At 38.0% G+C, this 24253-nt stretch overlaps 1 long non-coding RNA gene across 2 annotated transcripts in view; it reads right to left on the reverse strand.

The window, feature by feature from the left end:
• LOC309638296 overlaps window positions 1-24253 on the reverse strand; it is a 63990-nt gene that overhangs the window by 36023 nt on the left and 3714 nt on the right. The window contains exon 3 of one of the 2 annotated variants that reach the window (XR_014251060.1): window positions 19251-21348. The exons of the other annotated variant lie outside the window; for it this stretch is intronic. This is a non-coding gene — a long non-coding RNA (uncharacterized lncRNA). Of the gene's footprint in view, window positions 1-19250; window positions 21349-24253 lie in introns of those variants that run through there. 2 annotated transcript variants of the gene reach the window in all.

Consider the following 24253-nt stretch of genomic DNA (forward strand, 5'->3'; position numbering starts at 1 on the left):
TGGAAAACTTTGAGCAACAAAATAAATAACATAGTATTGGACTATAACCCAAAGTGTAAAATAAACATCCATGAGGCCATACTGATATAAACACGTGGCTGAATGAGTGAGTAAATGAAGAGAGAAAGAAAGAAAGAAAGAAAGAAAGAAAGAAAGAAAGAAAGAAAGAAAGAAAGAAAGAAAGAAAGAAAGAAAGAAGGAAGGAAGGAAAGAAAGAAAGAATGAAAGAAAGAAGGAAATAAAGAAAGAAAGAAGGAAAGAAAGAAAGAATGGAAGAAAGAAGGGAAGAAAGAAAGAAGGGAAGAAAGAAAGAAGGAAAGAAAGAAAGAAGGAAAGAAAGAAAGAAGGAAAGAAAGAAAGAAAGAAAGAAAGAAAGAAAGAAAGAAAGAAAGAAAGGAAAGAAAGAAAGAAAGAAGGAAAGAAAGAAAGAAGGAAAGAAAGAAAGAAAGAAAGAGAGAAAGGGATCTTATATATAGAAGAATGACAAATAATTTATGTAGATACTTTGCCTTCCAAGAGGTATTGCTTAATCCTTCCTCCCTGCCCCAGACTCCTCTTGAGTATGGGCTCTGCTTGATGACTTGCTTCCAAGGAGAAGAATAAGGACAAGGAAGGGGTAACTTTACAGTAAGGATACCTGGAAAACACTACTTCAGCAAGGTGGTCAAGATTACCATCACTGATAAGTCACATTGATAACATATAACCCTAATATGATCAGAATGGCACTTCACCTCTGTGGTCTTCCTTCTAAAAACCCATAACCATAGTCTAACCATGAGCAAACATCAGACAAACCCAAACTGAGGAACATTTCTACAAATACCTGACTAATATTCCTCAAAACTTTCAAGTTTATCAAAAACAAAGAAAGTTTGAAAATCTGTCAAAGGCCAGAGGAGATGACTAAATGTAATAATTGTATCCTTGATGGGATTCCAGAATAGAAAAAAGACATTAGTGGAAAATTAGTGAAATCTGGATAAAATGTGGAGTTATTTAACAGTAATGTACCAGTGTTGGTTACCTAGTTTTGACAAATGTACTATGGTTTTGTATGATGTTAACAATGGGGGATAAGTCAGACAGAGAAAGAAAAATATGGTATATCACTTATATGTGGAATCTAAAAAATACATTAAAGTAGTGACTATAACAAAAAAGAAGCAGTCTCACAGATATAGAGAACAAACTAGTGGCTACCAGTGGGGAGAGGGAAGAGGGGAGGGGCAATATAGGGTTAGGGGATTAAGAGGTACAAACTATTGGTATAAAATAAGCTACAAGGATATACTGTACAACACAGGGAATATAGTTACACATGGAGTATAACCTTTAAAAATTGTGAAACACTATGTTGTACACCTGTAACGTATAATATTGTACATCAATTATACTTCAATAAAAATTAAATAGATAGAGAGATAAAAGACAATGGGGAAAGATAGAGCAAGTTTCTGCCCTTTCTTTGCAACTTTTCTATAAATCTAAACCTATTCTAAAATAAAATGTTTATTTTAAAAAGTATTATCTACCTTATTCTGATCTTTAGGCAGACTATTACAAACCCAAACAAACACAAAGTAAAAACTATGGCCAAGATCAACTTTGTTCATCTCAAAGTGATATCTCATGAGAAAAGAAGAGAAAGTCCTCCTATTCCAAATCTAACACTTGGCTCTGGGTGTTACTGCCTAAATTCCCAAAGTTTTATAGCTTAAATCTGAGGTCTTAGTATTCCCAACCTGATAAATGAGGTTCCATAAAGGAAATCATTAGTGGGCTAACAGGGGTCTAGTGAACTTGTTGAAGGTCCCCAGAGAAGCAAATTATGTTGATGACTTCTTCCATCTGGGGAGAGAAGCCTTAGAAGAAAGGTGCTGGAAGGCTTTATCCAAGGACAGAGGGTGAGGGGATGATCTCCACTATCAGAAATAAAGGCTGAGAACACAAGTCTTTGAAGTTCCCGGTTGTCGTATTTTAAGTCTCCCTGAAATATCATGAATTTCCTGTATCCTCCAACTGGGTTAGATCCCCTACTCTGCTTTCAAAACACATTAAATATCCCATTTTTGCACCTGTGATTATTTAGTTAGTATTTCTTTCCCTAGCCAGAGGGTAAACTCCATGAAGGTCATGCCTCTGCCTGTATCCTTCCCCACTCCGCTCAACCCACTCTGACCTTGTGCCTTGCACTCAATAAATATTTTGTGTTAGTTTCTGCCCTAACATTACCACAAACTTAATAACTTAAAACAACACAAATTCATTAGCTTACAGTTCTGTAGGTTAGAAATCTGACATGGTTTTCACTAGAATAAAATCAATGTATTTGAAAGGCTACATTCCTTTCTGGAGGTTGTAGAGGAAATCTGTTTCCTCCTAATTTGGCTTGCTGGCAGAATCCAGTTCCTTGCAGTTGTAGGATGTAGGCTCATATTTTCTTGTTGACTGTAATCTGAGAGCTATTCCTAGCTTCTAGAGGCCATGGGATTCCTTGGCTCTTGGCCCCCTTCCTCCATCTTTAAAGAAATGGCACTTTTCGCACTGCATCTTTCCAACTCACTCTTCTTTTGTCATCTTCCACTTTTAAGGGTTGAGCCAGGATAATCTCCCCATCTCAGGGTTCTTAACCTTAATCATATCTGCAAAGCCCGTTTTGCCATTTGAGGTAAGATATTCACAGATACCAGGGATTAGGATGTGGACTTCTCTGGGGGGAGTGCATTTTTCTGCCTACCACCACATTTGCTGAATGAGTCAAATTATAGAGTGAAATGTTCTGTTTTAATACACTACAGGAACTTTGTAATTTCTTTACATTCGTTATTTGTTGTTACATCATTTCATTTTTTCTGTAGTGATTAGTTTTGTTATAATTGGCAGTGACACTGTAAAAAACAAAAGAAGAAAGTGTTCCACTTTAGAAAATCAAATCATAAAAGCCCTTACTAAGCACTAAGATGTCCCAGGGACTCCGCTAAGTGCTTCAGATGCATTGCATCCTTTGATTCTCACAAACCCTAGGAACTTAATACAGGTATTATGTCCTCATTTTGCAGATGAGGAAGCCAAGTTTAAAATATTTAATAAATCTCCGAAGTTTATACATCTCCTCACTAATGGAGGAGCTAGAATTCAAAACCAGTTCTGACGAAGTCCAGAGCAGAAGTAGCTACCCAAGGAGCAACTCTGCCTAGCAAGGAAGAGGTTAATACAGGAAACCCTCGCATTAGCCCTTAGCCGAGTTTCAGAGTTAAAAAGTCCCAAGAGTTGGAAAGGATGGTGTCTAACTGCCAACAGAGAGAAAAGAAAAATGAAGTCTTTGTGGCCTGAGCAAAGGAAAAAATAAGAACAAGTAGGACAAGGCTGAAACTCGGGGTGGATGAGAGGAGCTGATCTGAGTGTGGGAAGGGATCCAGGAACTGACTGCTGTCACTCTACTGAAATTGTATATGTATAAAATTTATTTTTGTCATCTTTAAATCTTCTCAGCATTTCCCCCAACAGCGTTATTGAGATACAATTTATTGCCATAATATTCACCCTTTTGAAGTGTAAAATTCAATGGTTTTTAGTATATATATTCAGACAATCGTGCAACCGTCATCACAATCTAATTGCAGAATATTTTTAATTACCTAAAAGAAACCCAGTACCCACCAGCTGTCACTCCGCATTCCTAATTCCCGCTCCTCAGCCTGAGGCAACCACTAATTTATTTTTGGTCTGTATAGATTTGCCTATTCTGGACATTTCATGTGAATTGAATCATGCAATATTTATCCTTTTGTGTCTGGTTTCTTTCACTGTGCACAATGTCTTCAAGGTTCATCCATGTTATAGCATGTATCAGAATTTCATTTCATTTTAAAGCTAAATATCATTCGGGTGTATAATATACCACATTTTGTTTACCCATTCATCTGTTGATGGACATTTGTGCTGTTTCCACCTTTTGGCTATTGGGAATAATGCTGCTATGAACATGGATGTACAAATATCTGTTCAAGTCCCTGATTTCAATCTCCTTGTGTATATACTCAGAAGTGGAATCCTGGATCATACGGTGATTCTGTGTTTAAATGTAATTACACAGAATGTAAAAGCGTCTGCACTATTTTACATTTTCACCGAAAGTGTGAAAGAGTTCCAATTTCTCCACATTCTCACCAATACTTGTTGTTTTCTGTATTTGGGGGGTTTAAAATAATAGTCATCCTAGTGCTGTAACATGGTATCTCATGATTTTGATGTGTATTTCCTTAGTGATTAGTGATGTTGAACTTTATGTATTTATTGGCCATTTGTATATCTTGTATATCTTCTTTGGAGAAATGTCTGTTCAAGACGTCTGCCCATTTTTGAATTGTGTTGTTTGTTTTTTATGGTTGTTGAGTTTTAGGCATTCTTTATATATTCTGGATAGTAATGCATTATCAGGTATGTGGTTTGCAAATATTTTCTCTCACTCTGTGGGTTTCCTTTTTACTGTATTGTTAGTGTTTTATGCAAAGAGTTTTAAATTCTGATGGAATCTGATTTGTGTATTTTTTCTCTTGTTGCCTGTGATTTTGGTGTCATATCCAAGATATTCCAAATCTAATGTCATGAAATTTTGAGTTAATTTTGTATATGGTGTTGGGTAAGGGTCTAAATTCATTCTTTTGTATATGGACACCCAGTTTTCCCAGCACCATTTGTTGAAAATAACATCTTTCCCCTTGAATGGTTTGAGTGTACTTGTCAGAAAACATTTGACCATATATTTGTGGGCTTATTTCTGAGCTCTCTGTCTCATCTATTGGTCTATGCATATGTCTTCATGCCAGTACCACACTGTTTTGACTTCTGTAAATTTGTATTGTAGTAAGTTTTTAAATCAGGAAGTGTGAGTACTCCAAATTTGGTCTTTTTTTCTGGACTTTTGGGGCAATATAAAGTCCCTTTCAGATTCCATATGAATTTTAGTATGATTTTTTTATTTCTGCAAAAAAAAATTGTTGAGATTTTGGTAGGGATTGTATTGACTCTATAGACCCCTTTGGGGAGTAGTGACATCTTAAAAATATGACAATTGAACATGGGATGTATCTCTATTTATCTCTAATTTCTTTCAACAATGTTTTATAGTTTTCAGTACAAGTTTTTCACCTCCTTGGTTAACTCCTAAGTGGTTTATTATTTTCAACACTATTGTAAATGAAGTTGTTTTCTTAATTTCCTTTTTGGGTTGTTTATTGTAAGTGTATAGAAAAGCAAATGGTTTTTGTGTGTTGATTTTGTATTCTGTAACTTGGCTGAAATTGCATATTAGTTCTAACAGTTTTTGCTTCTCTCTGTCTCCGTCTCTCTCTCTTTTGCTCTGTGTGTGTGTGTGTGTGTGTGTGTGTCTGTATGAAATGTGGGGGGTTTTCTACAAATAAAATCATGTCATCTGTGAATAGATATGATTTTACTTTTTCCTTTCTAGTTTGAATATTTTTATTCATTTTCTTGCCTAATTGCTATGGTCATGTTACGGACTGAATGCTCCCCCGTCCCCACTGCCAAATTCACATGTCGAAGCCCTAATCCTCAAACTGCTGATATTTGGAAATGGATCCTTTGGGAGGTAATTTGGTCCTGAGAGAGGAGTCCTCATGAATGGGATTCACACCCTTATTCAAAAAAGAAAAAAGAAAGCACAAGAGAGATGATCTCTCTCTTTCAGCAAAGTGAGGGTACAGCAAAGGGGAGGTGATCAGCAAACCAAAAGTAAAGTTCTCACCAGGACCCATATGGCCTTTGATCTTAGCTTTCCCAGACTACTGGACTGTGAGAAATAAATGTCTGTTGTTTAAGCCGCCTGGTTTATGGTATTTTGTTACAGCAGCCCAAACTGACGAAAACAGGCTAGAACTTTCAATACTCTGTTGAATAGAAATGGTAAAAATTAACATTCTGGTTTTGTTTCTGATTTTAGAGGAAAAGCTCTCAGTCTTTCACCACTGAGTGTGATGTTAGCTGTGGGTTTTTCATATATAGCCTTTATTATGTTGAGTAGTTTTCTTCTATTTCTAGTTTGTTGAGTGTTTTTATCCGTGAAAGGGCATTGGATTTTGTCAAATGCTTTTCCTGCATTAATTGAGATGATCATGTAATTTTTCCCTCTGCATTCTGTTAATAGGTGTATTTCACGATTGATTTTCATATGTTGAAGCATCTTCACATTGCAGGAATAAATCCCACTTGGCCATGGTGTATACTCCTTTCAATATGCTCATGAATTCACTTTGGGTATATTTTCTTGAAGGTTTTTGGATCAATAATTCATAAGGGACATTCATCTGTAGCTTTCTTTTCTTGTAGCGTTCTGTGGCTTTGGTATCAGGGCACTGCTAGCCTCTTAGAATATGTTTAGAAGTATTCCCTTCTCTTGAATTTTTTGAGTTTGAGAAGGATTGCTGATATTTCTTCTTTAAGGGTTTGGTAGACTGTACCAGTGATGCCATCTGCTCCTGGGCTTTTCTTCGTAGGGAGGTGTTTGATTACTGATTCAATCTCCTCACTAGTTATAGATCTATTCAGATTTTCTATTTCTTCAAGATTCAGTCTTGGTAGGTTTTGTGTCTCTAGGATTTTGTCCATTTCATTTAGGTTATCCAATTTGTTGGTATACAGTTGTTTATGTGCCCTCTTATAATCTTTTGTATATCTGTAGATTTGGTAGTAATTTCCCCACTTTCATTTCTGATTTTAGTAATCTGAGTCTTTCTTTTTGCCTCAGTCCAGCTAGCTAAAGGTATGTCAATTTTGTTGATTTCTTTGAAGAACCAACTTCTGGCTTCATTGAATTTCTCCATTGTTTTTCTATTCTCTATTTTATTTATCTCTGTTCTAATCTTTATTATTTCCTTCCTTCTGCTAGCTTTGAGGTTAGTTTGTTCTTCTTTTTCTAGTTCCTTAAAGGATAAATTTAGATTGTTGATTTGAGATCTTTCTTCTTTTTTAATGTAAGCATTTACAGTTATAAATTTTCCTCTTTGCAGTGTTTTCACTGCATCTTATCAATTTTGGTATGTTGTATTTTCATTTTTATTCAATTCTAAGTATTTTCTAATTTCTTTTGTGATTTCTTCTTTGACCAAGAAAGAAGAAATCTTTGCTTGTTAAAGACTATACTTTTACATGATTACATATTTGTAAATTTTTTTCAACATCTTTATTGGAGTATAATTGCTTTACAAGGGTGTGTTAATTTCTGCTGTATAACAAAGTGAATCAGCTATACGTATACATATATCCCCATATCTCCTCCCTCTTGCATCTCCCTCCCACTCTCCCTATCCCACCCCTCTAGGTGGTCACAGAGCACCAAGCTGATCTCCCTGTGCTATGCGGCTGCTTCCCACTACCTATCTATTTTACATTTGATAGTGTATATATGTCCATGCCACTCTCTCACTTCATCCCAGCTTACCCTTCCCCCTCCCCATGTCCTCAAGTCCATTCTCTACATCTGCGTCTTTATTCCTGTCCTGCCCCTAGGTTCTTCAGAAACACTTTTTTTTTTTTTTTTTAGATTCCATTTATATGTGTTAGCATACGGTATTTGTTTTTCTCCTTCTGACTTACTTCACTCTGTATGACAGTCCCTAGGTCCATCCACCTCACTACAAATAACTCAATTTCATTTCTTTTTATGGCTGAGTAATATTCCATTGTATATATGTGCCACATCTTCTTTATCCATTCATCTGTTGATAGACAGAAATTTTTTGTTTTCTTTCTGTTATTAATTTCTAACTTCAACTTGTGTTTAGAAAAGGTATTTTGTGTGATATCAATTTTTTAAAATCTATTGAGACTAGTTTTGTGGCCTAACATATGGTCTATCCTGGAGAATGTGCCATGTGCACTTGAGAAGAATGTGTATGCTGTTGTTGTTGGATGAAGTGTTCTGTGTATGTTTGTTAGATCTAGCTGGTTTGTTGTGTTGTTCAAGTCTTCTGTTTTCTTACCTATTTCTGTCTGGTTGTTCTATCCATTATTTTTTTAAATAAATTTATTTATTTATTTATTGGTTGCATTGGGTCTTTGTTGCTGCATGCGGGCTTCCTCTAGTTGCAGCGAGCAGGGGCTACTCTTCATTGCAGTGCTCAGGCTTCTCATTGCGGTGGCTTCTCTTGTTGCAGAGCACAGACTATAGAGCATGCGGGCTTCAGTAGTTGTTGCGCACAGGCTCAGTACTTGTGGCTCGCGGGCTCCAGAGAGCAGGCTCAGTAGTTGTGGTGCACAGGCTTAGTTGCTTTATGGCATGTGGGATCTTCCTGGACCAGGGCTTGAACCCGTGTCCCCTGCATTGGCAGGCAGATTCTTAACCACTGCACCACCAGGGAAGTCCCTGTTCTATTCATTATTGAAGGTGGGGTAATGAAATCTCCAACTATTATGGTAGAACTGTCCATATCTCCCTTAAATTCTCTCAGTTTTTGCTTCATATATATTTTGAGGGCCTGTTATTAGGTGTGTAAATATGTATAATGGTTATATAATCTTGCTGTATTGAAACTTATTAATATATAATGAGTTTTTTGTTTCTTACAGGCTTTTTTTATTTAAGTCTATTTTGTATGATATTAGTATAACCTCCCCAACTCTCTTGGTTACTATTTACATAGAATACCTTTTTCCATCTTTTCACCCTAAATCCTTTTGTGTCTTTGAATCTAAAGTGAATTCCTTGTAGGCAGCATATAGTTGGATTATTTTTTTAAATCCATTCTGCAAATCTCTGTCTTTTCATTTGAGAGTTTAATCCATTTACATTTAAACTACTGATAAGGAGGGGCTTGCTTCTGTCATTTTGCTATTTGTTTTCTGTAGGGTTTATTGCTTCTTTGTCCTTCATTTCCTGCCTTACTGTATTATTTTGTGTTTAATTGAAACATTTTCCTTCTCTTCTCATTTCCTTCTACGTACATGCTATAGCTATTTCCTTTGTGGTTACCATGGGGGTTATATTTAATATCTTAAAGTTAAAACATTCTAATTTGAGGTTATACCAGTTTGAGTTTAATACCATACAAAATCTCTGCTCCTATACAGCTCTGTCCCCACCCTCTGACAGTTATTGTTGTCACAAATTACAAAGTTGCACACTGTGTTTCGTAAAACAATGACTAGTAATTGTTTTTCTATGCATTTGTCTTTTAAAACTTGTAGAAAATAAAGAAGAGTTACAAACCAAAAATACAATAATACTAGTTTTTTATAATGCCTATGTATTTATTTTTACTGGAAACATTTATTTCTTCAAATGGCTTTGAGTTCTTGTCTAGCATCCTTTTATTTCAACCTGAAGAATTTCCTTTAGCATTTCTTGCAAGGAGGTCAGATGCTAATGATCCCCCTCAGCTTTTGTTTATCTGGAAATGTCTTAATTTCTCCTTTATTTTTGAAGAAGAGTTTTGCTAAATGTAGAATTCTCAGTTGACAGTTTTCTTCTCTCAGCACTTTAATTATCTCAACCCAATGCCTTCTGGTCTCCAAGGCTTCTGGGTGTCATGTGTGTGATGAATAACTTCTCTCTTCTACTTTCAAGATACTCTTTGTCTTTGTTTTTCAACAGTTTGAGTGTAACTTGCCTCAGTGTGAATGTCTTTGAATTTATCCTGCTTGGAGTCCATTGAGCTTCTTGGATTTGAAGATTCATACCTTGCTTCAAATTTGGGAAGTTTTTAGTCATTATTTCTTCAAATATCTCTCTGCGCCTTTCTCTCTCTCCTCTTCTGGGACAATGCATATGTTCCTTTTCTTGATGATGTTCCACAGATCCCTTAGGCTCTATTCCTGTTTCTTCAACCTTTTTCCTTTCTGTTCCTTAGACTTGATCATTTCAATTGTCCTTTCTTCAAGTCTACTGATTCTTTCTTCTGCCTGCTCAAATATGCTTTCGAACCCCTTTAGTGAATTTTTCATTTCAGTTATACTTTTCAATTTCAGGATTTGTTTTTGTTCCTTTTATGCTTTCTGTGTCTTTATTGATATTTCTATTCTGTCCATACATTGTTTTCCTGACTTTGTCCATGTCTTCCTTTAGCTCTTTGAGCATCTTTAAGAAAGTTGCTTTAAAGACTTTGTCAAGTCTGGCATTTGGTCTTCCTCAGGAATCATTTCTATCCATATATTTTGTCTCTCTGCATGGGTCATACTTTCCTGTTTCTTTGTATGCCTTATAATTTGTTGTTGTTGTTGAAACCTGGACATTTGAATCTTATAATACGATGACTCTGGAAATTAGATTCTCTCCATTCCCCAAGGTCTGCTGTTTTGTTTTGTTTTCTTCCCTATGAAGAAAGGCAGACAAACTTTTGAAATATTGGGAGCATTATATGCCATGCACTCTGACCTTTACATGTGACATTTTATTGTTGAAAACTATTTGTGAAATGGAATGAGACCTTTCCATTATGTTAAAAAATGTATAGTGTAATAAATCTTTGACATTTGCTAGATTATTTTGAGACCTTTTCCATTTCCCCAAATTTGCAAATATCTTTGTGTCACAGCAGTTGAATTTCTTCTGAGGCCATCTCACAAAGAACAAAGCCTTTACCTATTTATGGTGATGAATAGAGTACAACAAACCCTAAACGAAATTTGGATACTGATCAGTGGGTAAGCACACATATCAACTAAGTGACTTGGTCCTACACATTATAAAGCAAAAATGATTCAAATTTGCCTCAGCAAAATTATACATGACCACATGTTAAAGACCTTTGACATCTCTCATGTTTAATCTTTAAATGCCATGGTACAGATTTAGACCATAAATAGCATTTATATTTTTCCTTTGTTCATTTTAGTTTTCTCTCTCTCTCCCTGCCTTCCTCCATCCTTCCTTCCATCCCTCTTTCTCTCTCTCATGGCAGAAAAAAGAAAATCTGAGCTGCTTATTTAGGACAGGTCTTGTCATTGTGCTTAATTTAAAAAGTCACAACAGCCTTAATAAAGATGATAGAATCCTTATATTCTGTACATAAAAACGACCACCAAGTACTTACCATGTGCAAGACACTGAGTTGTTTACATGTTTCTTTGCCCTGCCCATGCAGTATAATCACCCAGGGAACTTTTTAAAACACAGATACCCAGGTCTAGGCTCAGACCTGCTGAACCAAAGGCAGGTAACCAGTGGATTCCTGGGCTCCTAGCTACATACACTAGCCACTTTCATACATATCACTTAATTCTCATAACTGTGCTAGGTGGTATCTTGTCACACACTACGCCTGAGATGACTGACTCACTTTAGCAACTTGCCCAGGGTTACATGGCTGTTGAGTGTAGCAAGATTTAAACTGAAATCTGTTTGATGCCATAGCCCATGTTCTTTCCACTGTGTGATAAGTTAACAAATGTTACAAAAATTTAATCTTTGTAGGGTTTTTTTTTTCTCTTTCCAGTGCTTCTCCTTGATATGCTTGGCTGTACTGTGTGTTTTATTTAAATGGAAAAATATATCAAGAATTTCCCTTTTGTAAGAACCTCTTTTATTTTTGTGGTTCCTATAATACCAGCTCCTCCTCCATTTCTCTAATTCTTTTTTGTTTGTTTGTTTTATTGAGATATAATTAACACATAACATTGTATTAGTTTTAGCTATACAACATAATAATTTGATATATGTATATATTGTGAAATGACATCACAATAAGCTTAGTTAACACATATCACCTCACATAGTTACGAATGTTTTCTTCTGTGATAAGAACTATTAAGATCGACTATCTTAGCAACTTTGAAATATACAGTATTAATAACTATAGTCACCATGCTGTTCATTATTATATCTGCAGAACTTATTTATCTCATAACTGAAAGTTCGTACCTTTTGACCACCCTCACCTACTTCTCCCACGCCCACCCACTGCTTCTGGCAAATACCAATCTATTCTCCTTTTCTCTGAGGTTTCTTTTTTTTTTTCCCCCACATATAAGTGAGATCATACTGTATTTGTCTTTCTCTGCGTGACTTATTTCACTTAGCACAATGCCCTCAAGGTCCATCCATGTTGTCACAAATGGCAGGATTTTTTAATGGCTAAATAATATTCTATTATAGATATAGATCTATAGAATCACATTTTCTTTATCCATTGATCCATTAATGGACACTTAGATTGGTTCCCAGCCTAGGCTATTTTGAAAATGCTGCAGTGAATATTGGGTGCAGCCATCTCTTTGAGACAGTGATATAGTGATTTCATTTCCTTCAGACATATACCAAGTAGTGGAATTGCTGGGTCATATGGTAGTCTTATTTTTAACTTTTTGAGGAAACTCCACACCATTTTCCACTGTGGTGTACCAGTTTACATTCCCACCGATGGTGCACAGGGATTCTTTTTCTTCACATCCTTGCCTGCATTTGTTATCTCTTATCTTTTTGATGACAGTCATACCAATATGTGTGAGGTGATAAATCATTGTGGTTTTGATTTGCATTTCTCTGATGATTAGTGATGTTAAGCATTTTTTCATGTACTTATTGGCCATCTGTATGTCTTCTTTGGAAAAATGTCTAGTTCTTTTGCCCACTTTGTAGTTCAGATTGTTTCTTTTTATGTTGTTGAGGTGTATGAGTTTTATATATTTGGATATTAACCCCTTATCAGATATATGATTTGCAAATATTTTATCCCATTCTGTATGTTACCTTTTTATTTAGGTGATGTTTTCCTTTGCTGTGCAGAAGCTTTTTAGTTTGATACAGTCTCATTTGTTTATTTTTGCTTTCGTTGCCTTTGTTTTTGGTATCAAATACAAAAAAATTTTGTCAAGGCCTATGTCAAAGGGTTTACCCTCAGTGTTTTCTCCTAGGAGTTATATCGTTTCAGTTCTTACATTCAAGTCTTTAATCCATTTTGAGTTGATTTTCTTGTGTATGGTATAAGATAAGGGTCCAGTTTCATTCTTTGGCATGTGGCTGTCCAGTCTTCCAAACACCACTTATTGAAGAGACTATCTTTTCCCCATTGTATATTCTTGACTCTTTCATCATAAATTAATTGGCCATATGTGCGTGGGTTTATTTTTTGGCTCTATATTCTGTTCCCTTGATCTATGTGTCTGTTTTTATGCCTAGTCTATACTATATTACAAAGCCATAGCCTTGTAATATAGTTTGAAATCAGGAAGTGTGATGCCTCCAGCTTTGTTCTTCTTTCTCAAGATGGCTTTGGCTATTTGGGGTCTTCTGTGGTTCTATACAACTTCTAGAATTGTTTATTCTATTTCTTTGGGGAAAAAATGCCATTGAAATTTTGATAGGGATGACATTAAATCTGTACATTGCTTTGAGTAGCATGGACATTTTAACAATATTAATTCTTCCAATTTATGAGCACAGAATATCTTTCCATTTATTTGTGTCATCTTCAATTTCTTTTCTCCATGTCTTATAGTTTTCAGAATATAGGTCTTTCACCTTCCTGGTTAAATTTATTCCTACGTACTTTATTTTTTTTGATACAATTGTAAATGGCATTCTTTTCTTCATTTGTCTTTCTGATAGTTCATTGCTAGTGTATAGAAATACAACTGACTTTTGTATATTGATTTTGTATCATGCAACTTTACTTGTTTATTAGTTCTAACAGTGTTGGTGGAGTCTTTTAGGATTTTCTACATATAATATTATGTCATCTGCAGATAGAGAGTTTTCCTTCTTTCTTTTCGATTTGGATGTCATTTATTTCTTTTTCTTCCTAGTTGCTCTGGCTAGGAATTCCAGTATTATGTTAAATAAAAGTGGCAAGAGGAGGCATCCTTGTCTTGTTCCTGAGCTTAGAGAAAAAGCTTTCAGCTTTTCACCATTGAGTATGATGTTAATAGAATCCTCCATATAGGTAAATAGTTTTGAGAGGGATAAACAGGCAACAGTAAAGGTTACCACTTCTGAAGTATTAGTGCAAAACCTTATTCATATGCTTCATATTTTTGGTAGAATCATCACTAGACATTTCTTGCATTAGCACATTACCTTTAGTTCTCACCAAATGAGTTAAATGAGATGTAAACATTAATTTAACTTAGTGAATATATTTCCATGTTATTTGGAAAAACTTCTGCCACTACACTGTGTTGGCCATCATTATCACATAATAAAATCATGACCCAGTCATCTAGTCAGAATTTCAATTTTTAAGTTTCATCCATATTTACTTTTTTAGCATTCACAGACATCACTTTGCTAAAGGTTCATCTAACAATTACCATTGCTCTAGAATAGTCTTCAATACACAGGGTTAGATGTCCAGGGTTAGGCCTTGTCTGCACTAAATGTCCGTGACTTCAGGGTCATAATTGATAAACTCAGGGGTGGGCATCTCACCTAACCTGGGCCAATCAAATTTTTTTCTCCCAGGGATTTAAAGTCTAGAAGTAAAAACGCAGATTTATATTAGGAGTTGTTGGAGGAGAGTCACATTATTGTATTATCTAGGGAAAAGCTTCACAAATCCCTCTTGCTCAGATCCTTGGAGACATGCTGGGAATTTCTCTTCTGACTATTGGTTGCTTTATTTTTCCTTTGATTCTGTGAGACAACTCATTGTTCATTGCCTACTCAAGAACCCTCCCCTATTCTTCTTTGCTTAAAACCCCCAGATATTTCCCATGATGGTCTCATGAGATGACTTATAATTGCTCTAAGACTTTCCAGACAATATAGTTCATCTTTGCCAGGTATTCTATTTTTTATCCTTTCTTGCAACAAGGGTGGCCACATGACCCTGTTCTGATCAAAGATACATAAGGAAGTTTGAAGGAGAGATTCTGTAATAGCTCTCCCTCTGTTTTCTAACCTTGAAAGCAGACATAGTGCCTGGGACTGCAGCTACATCAGGAAGTCAAAACACTAAAGATCGTGGAGCGGAAAGATGAAAGAGGCCAGACCCTGATGGGCACCCAAACCCAACCTCACTGCCTGCAGACCCCATTCTATCACAGAAAAATAATTCCTATTTCTTTAACTCACTAGCAGTCAGGTTTTCTATTTGCAGCTTCAAACTTCTTAACGAATCTCTATGTATGGTAGGCAGAATAAATCAAAGATGTCCACATCCTAATCCCCTGTGAATATGCTGCCGCCTTACATGGCAAAATGCACTTTGCAGATGTGATTAAGGTGAAGAACCTTGAGATAGAGATATTATCCTGGCCCAGTCTAAACACGTGAATCCTTAAAAGTGGAAGACAATGAAAGAGTGGTTCAGAGAAACGCAGTGTGCAAAGGATTCAGGCTGCTAATGCTTTGAAGATGGAGAAAGCAATGTAGTGACCTCCAGAAGCTGGAAATGGCCCTCAACTTACAGCCAGCAAGAAAACAGGGACATAGGTTTTACGACTGCAGGGACTGAATTCTGCCAGCAGACCAATGAGGAGGAACCAGATTCTCCTCTACAACCTCCAGAAAGGAAGGCAGCCTGCCAACACCTGGATTCTAGCCCAGTGAAACCCATGTCAGACCCCTAACCTGCAGAACTATAAGCTAATAAATTTGTTTCGTTTTAAGCCACCAAGTTTGTGATAAATTGTTACAGCAGCAAGAGAAAATTAATTAACATAATATTCTCTCAGGAAATTCAATTTCTCTCCCCTAGAACTAGAAGAATTTTTGTAATTCAAGAATTTAGTTTTATAAAATTAAACCCGTATCTTCTCTGAGTTAAAAGGAAACTATGCTTTCCCGAGACTCTCAGACATGTGCCTGGCTGTGCCCAGTATTACCATTTTTTTGTTTTGGTTTGGTTTTTTTGGGTAGTCTATACTCTAAGAAGACAAGGAAATTTCTCTATTGCTCTCTGTTATTCTTCAGAATTATATCTGGAGTTGTGGTTCCTCTTTGTTGCTTCCTCCATCAACTTAGACAAACTCAGCCAAGCAGAGACAAATATTTAGCAGATGTTCTTCTTTTAGCAGAATTAGAATCACAGTAGATGTCTAGAAATGTAAGTGTGTGAAATAAAAAACAGTAAGTTCTAATCTGTGATTCTATTAATCAGTTCAATGTATGGAAAAATTTTTAATATTATTAAAAATTAAAAACTATTTTATTATTTAAAAAATGGTTGTTAGAAATCCATGCGGGGTTGCTCTGTAATTATCTCTAATGAAATACAGTGTTGTAAGTAAGTGTGCACAGTACAGAGAGAATTCACATTGGAGTAGCGGTTAAGTGCTGGTGCCCTGAAGCCACACCACCTGGTAGAAACACCACACTTTCCACTTACTCAGCACATGATTATGGGGAGTTACCCTCTTTTAACTTTAGTTTTTGGTCAGTTAAAATGGGAATCATAGAACCGTAAGCGTTAATAACCCATACTAATGCTGAAAAATTATTTGTTGTGTATGTAAAATTCAAATTTAATTTTTTTTTTTCCTGACAACCCTACCCATACTTGAGCTGCCAAAGATATGCAGAATAATCTGACTCCACGGGAAGAGGGGCAGCCCAGTCCTGGAGTCCCAGGCGCACAGGACCCATCTGAGACTGAAGCTAGACCAGGACAACAAAGCAGTCTCCTGTCTCGCGTCACAAAGACAGTGAGCGCTGAGGAACAAGCCACGGCCGGCTACCACTGGGAGGTGACATATTTACACAGAATTTCTCTTATTGTTTTTGTGAAATTCAGATTTAGCTCTAGTTTTACTTGCTAAATCTGGTAACCCTAGTGTTGCAGTTCCCAGCCCTCTCCCAGTGGCAGGAGCCCTCCAAGGTACTGGTACGGGATCCTGGGCCAGGACTGTTTTCTGTCCCTCCCCCAAAGATAGATGGTTTTTATTTTTAATCTTTCCTCAGACACAACGCATGCTCCTTTGTGCATGTCCCTCTCCCAGGAACGTAAAGCTTTGGTCGCAAAGGGGAGAAAGGCCTGGAGGGGACTCGGATTTCCCTGGGCTGGCAGCACTCCCCTCCTCCACGTCTGCACCCCACAGGGGCTGCCTTCCACCTCCTACCCCCAGCCCCAGTCGCACCCATAGGGATCGGATGGAAGTCTGTGGGGAGGAGCCTGTGAGTGGGCACAGACTCTCCTCATGCCACCTGGGGGCCTTTCACTCGCACTTGGCCTCTAGCAATCTGTTACCAAAATTTTAGCTCTTACCTACTTGTACGGTGCCCGATATCTTTTCCTGCTATGTTCTACCACGGGTGGGCAAGTGCTTGTATCCTGTCTATCCTTGAAAGGGCCTACCTTTCCTTGGACTTGGGGCTATTTAGTTTACCTGTGACCTCAGGTCTCTGATGGATTCAAGAAAAGTTATAATTATATAGTTTATCTAGTTTTTACTTGTTAGAGTAGGAGCAAAACTCCTTGTCTTCTGTATGTTTAGAACTCCTTGCCTTTCTATTTTTTATGTCTTAAGTGAAATTTCAATTAGGACATAACAAAGTACATAGTTTTTTTATTGCAATAAAGAAAATGCATGGTGCCTTATCTTTCTTATTATCCAAATATATATTAAGGGCATTTGTTTGACCAACAGTATGTTTTTGCAAGGGACTTTTAGGAGGACTGAGGGCCATTTTTCAAGGAGGCTGTCTCTCTTTTATACTACTTGGCACCAGAGGAATACCTGCTGACCATAATTAGGGTTGTCAGAACTACCAAGCCACTGAAGTTGAGGTGGATGATAAAATAAATCATTTCGAATTAAGATCTCATAAAACCATCTTTGGAGTCTCTTATTTAGAATACACAGGCATCTTTATTATCTTTACAAGTTTCCGTATTGCATAGTTCACTTCCTCATTATTTGTTGCCTATTGGAGCTCATTTGAAATGATACACTAGAAAGAGGCCTACTGCATGACATGTATAATTTGCTCTACCAGTGGGGCTTAAGAGTTGTTGCCTTTATCTGGCCCTTATTCCTATTATTATTTTCTATTGCTGACAACATAACTGGAATGTGATTTATGAGTAGCTTAGTCATCAGGCTAGTGTTCAGTTGGAAAACTTGAGACATACCATGCCCATATTTAATTCCATCCTCTTTGGGTCACTCTTTGGTTTCATTTTTGTAACTCCATCAGCTATTCCTGGAAGACTCTATTTTATTCATCTTTCACTATTACCTTCCTATCTCCCAATACCTATTTTAGTACTTTATGTAAAATTGGAACAATAATTGTTTGTTTAAAAAATTATTGAAATAACATGCTTATAACTATGACCTAATCATGGTGGTATTTGCTTATCTCTCAGAACAAAGGTAGGAAAAATAATCACTTTTTAGAGCAATCAAAATATTGTGATTTATGCTGTAAGATACAACAAAACTTAAGTAATCGTTGGGTTTTCTGTATTTTCTGGAGTAATTTAGCTCTGTATTTCCTACCTGGATAACCCAGAAGTATCTGAAACTCGGCATGTCCAGACAATAATCATCACTCTCCCACCAACCCTGTTCCTCCTCCTGTGTTCCCACCCTTGTGAATGGCGCCACCATCTATACAGTTACCAAAGCTAGAAACCTGGGGGTAACGCTTTGCTCTTCTCCCTTTCCAATTTCCTATATCCAATTAATCTTCAAGTCCTACGAATTCTCCCTCTTCCCTTTTCCCCAACCAGCCCTTCTCTCCATCCCCTCTGCCAATCTTTATTTAAGGCTCTCATTATTTTTCACCAGGCAATGGCCTTCTAAGTGATCTCCCCATCTTCAGTCTCACCTACTAAAACATGGCATACTCCAAAAAGCCCTCAAGATGCTCATTCTAAAATCCAAATCCTGCAAAGGGTCCCCAGCATCTCTGAGAGGGAGTCTAAACTTCCTGGCATGGCATATGAAGATGTCTTTAAACAGGCTCTGCCCCCTTCCACTGATGTCTTGCCTCTCTCCACTTTGCATTCTATGTTGCTACCTTGGTAAACCACCTCAGGTCCCCAAAGGTGCCACAGTCTCTCTTGCCAACATGCCTTTGTGTCTATAACATCCTCTTTCGGAACTGTCCTTTATTCAGGCTTCATCATCTGGCTGATGGCTATCAGGGATGCAACCTGGACTGGTGGCTTCTGAGCCAGGCAGGCTTGAGTATGAAAACTGGCTTAGCCATTTGCTCAACCTCTTTGAGCCTAATTCTCTTATCTGTAAAAAGGGGAAAATAATACCAACCTTCCTGGACTGCTACAATGAACTAGAAATAATAAATAGAAAGGGTATGGTGGTAAAAACGACAACACACACAACACATATTATGGTACAAATAAGCTTCTAAGTACTTTATTCATATTAACTCATTTAGTATTCCACATTCAGTTCAAGAGTCACCTCCTCCATGAAGCCCTTCTTGATTTTTCAAAACTTGATGAGATGTCTTTGCTGATCATTTTCTATTTGTCCCCCCGAATCCATTCTTACCCTTCTCTGTCCTGCAAGTGCCCTGGGAGAGTGTACATGTGGAACAAACCACTTGGGCTCCTTTGCTGGCCTCCAGGTAGGTTTATTTTTTAAGTGAGATCAGAGAGCAGTTGGAGAGAGAGGCTAGGGTATCTCTTCCCCATGGCCTCCCTGACAAAGTCATGGTTCTGGCAGTGGCTGCTTCCTTCTCTGTATTAGTTTGCTAGAACTGCTGCCATAACAAAGTACCACAGACTGGACAGACAACATCTGTTATTTCTTTTAACAGCAGAACATTATTGGCTCACAGTTCTGGAAGCTGGAATTCCAAGACCAAGGTGCCAGCAGGGTTGGTTCCTCCTGAGGCCTCTCTCCTTGGTGTGTAGACAGCCGTCTTCTCCCTGTGTCCTCATAAGGTCTTCCCTTTGTGTGTGTCTGTGTCCTAACCGCCTCTTCCTTATTAAGATACGATGCTTATTTTTATAGAAAAGAAGAGCCAGCTAAGGCAGTTCTGAGCGCCCTCCTCTAAGTTCCAAAAAGCAAGTTTTACAAACTCAGAGTATGTCATATTACATGGAAATTATTTATGTGCAAGTCCCTATTTCCAATGAACTTATAAATAAATGTGAGTTAAGTGTGGAGCAGTTTTGTTTTTATTTCTGTATCCTCAGCTTCTGGCACAATGCCTAGAACATAGTAGGTTTTCAATAAATGTTGGTCGAATGAATAAAAATGTCACCTTAATGCTTGGAAATGGGGTTGCAAAAGGATATCTAAGGCCATGTTACCTGGGGAGCAGAAACTAGGCTGAGGGACAGTAGGCGGTGAGGGGGATTTAAGAGGAGAAAGAAGATGCTCAATTAAAGCATTTATGTACCCAAACGCTCCACTTCATGAAAATCTAACTGCTTTTAGGAAACTGTCCATTTTCCTTGAAATAAGTACTCTTTCAAGCATTGTGATCTCGTCAATTTAATGTTATAAGAAAAATCTATTAGGCTCTCATGGTTACTCTGAGATAGTTTCTAGGGAAAATATTCAAATTGAACCTAACACAACTACTGATTTGTTTTAGGGAAGATCAATATGCATTTTTCTTCAGGGAGAAATACCGACATTGGCTTTTCTTTAGCCAATACTTCCCTTCTGGAAAGTAGCAGCTGCTATAACTGTTGAGGAGAGACCAGCTCCTGCCACATAGAAGCAGCTGAAGACAGTCTGGCTCTGTCCAGTAATGGGAGACAGCTGCTCCTTTTCAACATTTCACACCTGGAACTATTTGTAAATAAAGAGGAAGGTGCTTAAATAGCTATTAAGTATTTTTTCTTATTTAAAGCTAATGTGTATTTCCCCAAAATACATCATAGATCGAGGGTAACCAGCTGTCCTGGATTGCCAAGGATTAAAGGGCTTCCGGGGACACAGGACTTCCAGTTCTAAAATGAGGGAAATCCTGGGCAAACTGGGACAAGATAGTAACACTCATGACAGATGCTTTATACTGAGTGAAAGGACCAAACTGTCCCCTCTTTTTTATGTGATCACTAAACATTTTAGAAATAAGAAATTTCATAAAATTAAAAAGAACAGAAAGTGACTGATACAAACTAAAACCACATATTTTTTTAGGAAATAGGTAAAGAGGGCTAAGGGATTATTATCTTAACTCAGTGAAACTTTACACTTAACAACTAGAAGAGAGCATGGTCTCTTTCAAGGTAGTTCTGCCTACCACAGAGTAGACATTTTACCTCTGCAGCCCTATCTTAGCCAGATATGTAATTCTGGAGATCGGAATCAACACTTATACTGACTCTGAAGTTCTAGAGTTACTATTACTCAAGGAAAAAAACCACACACATACCTTTATACCAAAAAGAAACTTCATACATGGCTTGAATAAAATAACCACAAAGCAGAGAGCTTCCTGCCCCATTTGCTTGGTTGTTATGACTGCAATGAAAATAGTGAGATTTTAAAAGCAAAAGTTCACCTTAAATTGTACATTTTTTTATTATATTCAATATCTTGCAATAACCTATAATGGAAAATAATCTGAAAATGTGTAATTGGGTTTCCCTGGTGGCGCAGTGGTTGAGAATCTGCCTGCCAATGCAGGGGACACGGGTTCGAGCCCTGGTCTGGGAAGATCCCACATGCCGCGGAACAACTGGGCCCGTGAGCCACAATTACTGAGCCTGCGCGTCTGGAGCCCGTGCTCCGCAACAAGAGAGGCCGCGACAGGTGAGAGGCCCGCGCACCGCGATGAAGAGTGGCCCCCACTCGCCGCAACTAGAGAAAGCCCTCGCACAGAAACGAAGACCCAACACAGCCAAAAATAAAATAAATTAATTTTAAAAAAATGTGTAATATATATAACTGAATCACTTAGCTATACACATGAAACCAACACAATATTGTAAATGACTACACTTCAAAAAATTATACACATTTTTAAAAGCACTGCAGTGAGGAAAGATGTCCACATACCATACTGTCTTATATATCAATTATCTATCTCTCTAACCAACCACTGCACTTGCCCTTGGGCTGCCTTACAAAACCTTGACAAGCAGGAGAGGAGACTGCTATTTAAAGTCACAAAGTTTTCTATGTTTAGAGACAGAGATCTCACATCACCTTGAAGACAAACTGTGCCTTTGAAAGGGTAAAAGCACCATCATGGACCCTTTAATTACAAGAGAGGTAAAGTAAGCACTCCCTTGTATTCTGGAGCAGAATGGGGGAGAAACTGATGCCATTATAAAGCCAAATATAAATGTTTTTAGATTGAGACATTGCTCTAGTCTGTACAGTATGCAAGTTGTGTGCTGGTGAATCAGGGCGAGCATTGCCTCAGACTTTCCTGCCCTCTTTCAGGGGTTACTGGATGTATGAGAGGTGAAAGAGAAACACACCCTAACTTCCTGTGAACTGAATACACCTCGTGCTACAGTGGCTTGATCCTCCTTGCAGCACTTGCTCCTGTGCTAGTGGTTGTCTACACAGATCTGGAGTTGAAGCCCTGCATAGAAAGGACACACAGGTATGACAGAGATGGTAAAAAGTGCAGGCCAACTAGCACTGGAAAGGTGCCAGTCTTTGAAGAGCAATATGCAGCTCTGAGTGAAACTGTCTTGTCTGGGTGGAGGCAGGTGGTCTCCTGCAGACCAAGAGATGGTCAGTGAGAAAACACAAATGCCCTGCCGTGGATAAGAAAGAAAATGACCCTGATCTATTGTCTAGCCTGAGTAGCACTTTATGTATAATGGTCTTTCTGTAATTCACAGGGTTTTAATGATGAATGCCAAATCAAAATAATGATAAATATTAACAAATTGTCCAACAAGGTGTTGAACAATGACACCATTATGTCATATGAAATGGACTTCCCCTCTCACAATCAGTGAAATTTCTCTTGGGACATTCCATCCTCTGAGGAAACCCCCTTCTCCCTCCAGCCCCCTACCCAGACACTTTTTAATGTCTTCAGATCTAGTTCAATTTCTGTTTCACATAAAAGGGGGAAAAAAAACAAACAAAGTAACCAACATGAAGCTCTTCAGTAGGAAAGAACTCTAAAGTAACATTCAGCAGATGGGGGTCAGTTTCCCTAAGGAGAGCTGCCCTTGCCCAGCTGTTTCTCAGAGCTGGGGCTTCTCTTGCCATCTTCTCTTGTGTCTTCACTTCAGGGCTGCCCCCAACCACCAAACGCATTTGAAGAAGCAGAAGTACGCCTCCAAGAGGGCAGCTGGGCATGCAGGTGTGGTAAATGCAGACAGATCCTCTGACCAGGGACACTTAGGGACTATCCCACTCTCCACTAGATTGCAGGCCATGTGGTCACTTTGAATAGGGTTTTAGGAAGATCTGGAGACCGTGAAAACAGTACTACAGGGAAGTACTTGGTGTGTGTCCTTGCACCCAGATGAGCTAGAATAAAAAGCAAGGCCCAAGTTGTATCTTATGCCAGCCTTGTCACACACAGATGGAAAGGACAATTATTCTACTGAATCTAAAATACATTAGTTGTTCAGATTTTGTCAGCTGTTTTGGGCTGGGATCATCAACCATGAAAGGTTTCTGGTTTTTTCACCATAAAAAGTTTTAAAGGACCTGTTTGTTGTCTCAGGTAGACCTTCCTTAGTAGAGAAAGGGAAGTACATAGGTGGAGTCAACCCATTCCAGATAAGAAAAAGAACCATAGCCAACCTGCAAGACGATGTCCATAAACCAGGAATGCTTTCCCAACCAAAGCTCAAAGAACAGCATGATGTCAAGGGCAGAATTACAGAAAGTGCTGGGCTCTGCCAACCACAGCTATGGCTGCAAATCAAGAGGAAGGGTACGGCAATACATGGAAACACTGTGTTCAATCTCTCTCTCTCTCTCTCTCTCTCTCTCTCTCTCTCTGTCTTTCTGTCTCTGTCTCTCTCTCACCAGTATATACTGCATCAGTTTCAAAAACAAAGCACAAGAGGACTTTGGTCACTCCTAGATCACAGCCATCCCACATGGAAATTGCATTGCTCTAGAAAAGGCAGGCTAAGTAGATACAGCATTGACAGAGTATCTGGCATATAAAGGGATGAATTATTTGTGAACCTTACATCTGGATAAATGCAACAATCTCCCAGTTGTGTTTTCTCTCCTTAATCAACAAACATCTGAAAGCTTCCCCACATAGTAGGGGCTATTTCAGGTGCTGGATACTAAGATTGATGACAACTTGTCCCTGCCCTCATGAAGCTTACAATTCTGGAAACTAGGTATACTGACAACACACAGGTATACATGCTACAACCTGCAGGCTGACAGTAGTGTCACCTCCCTCCAGTCTTTAGGGACCCGGGCTCGG

Source organism: Balaenoptera physalus, assembly GCF_965194825.1.
Source record: "Balaenoptera physalus genome assembly, chromosome: 11".
Classification (NCBI taxonomy): domain Eukaryota; kingdom Metazoa; phylum Chordata; class Mammalia; order Artiodactyla; family Balaenopteridae; genus Balaenoptera; species Balaenoptera physalus.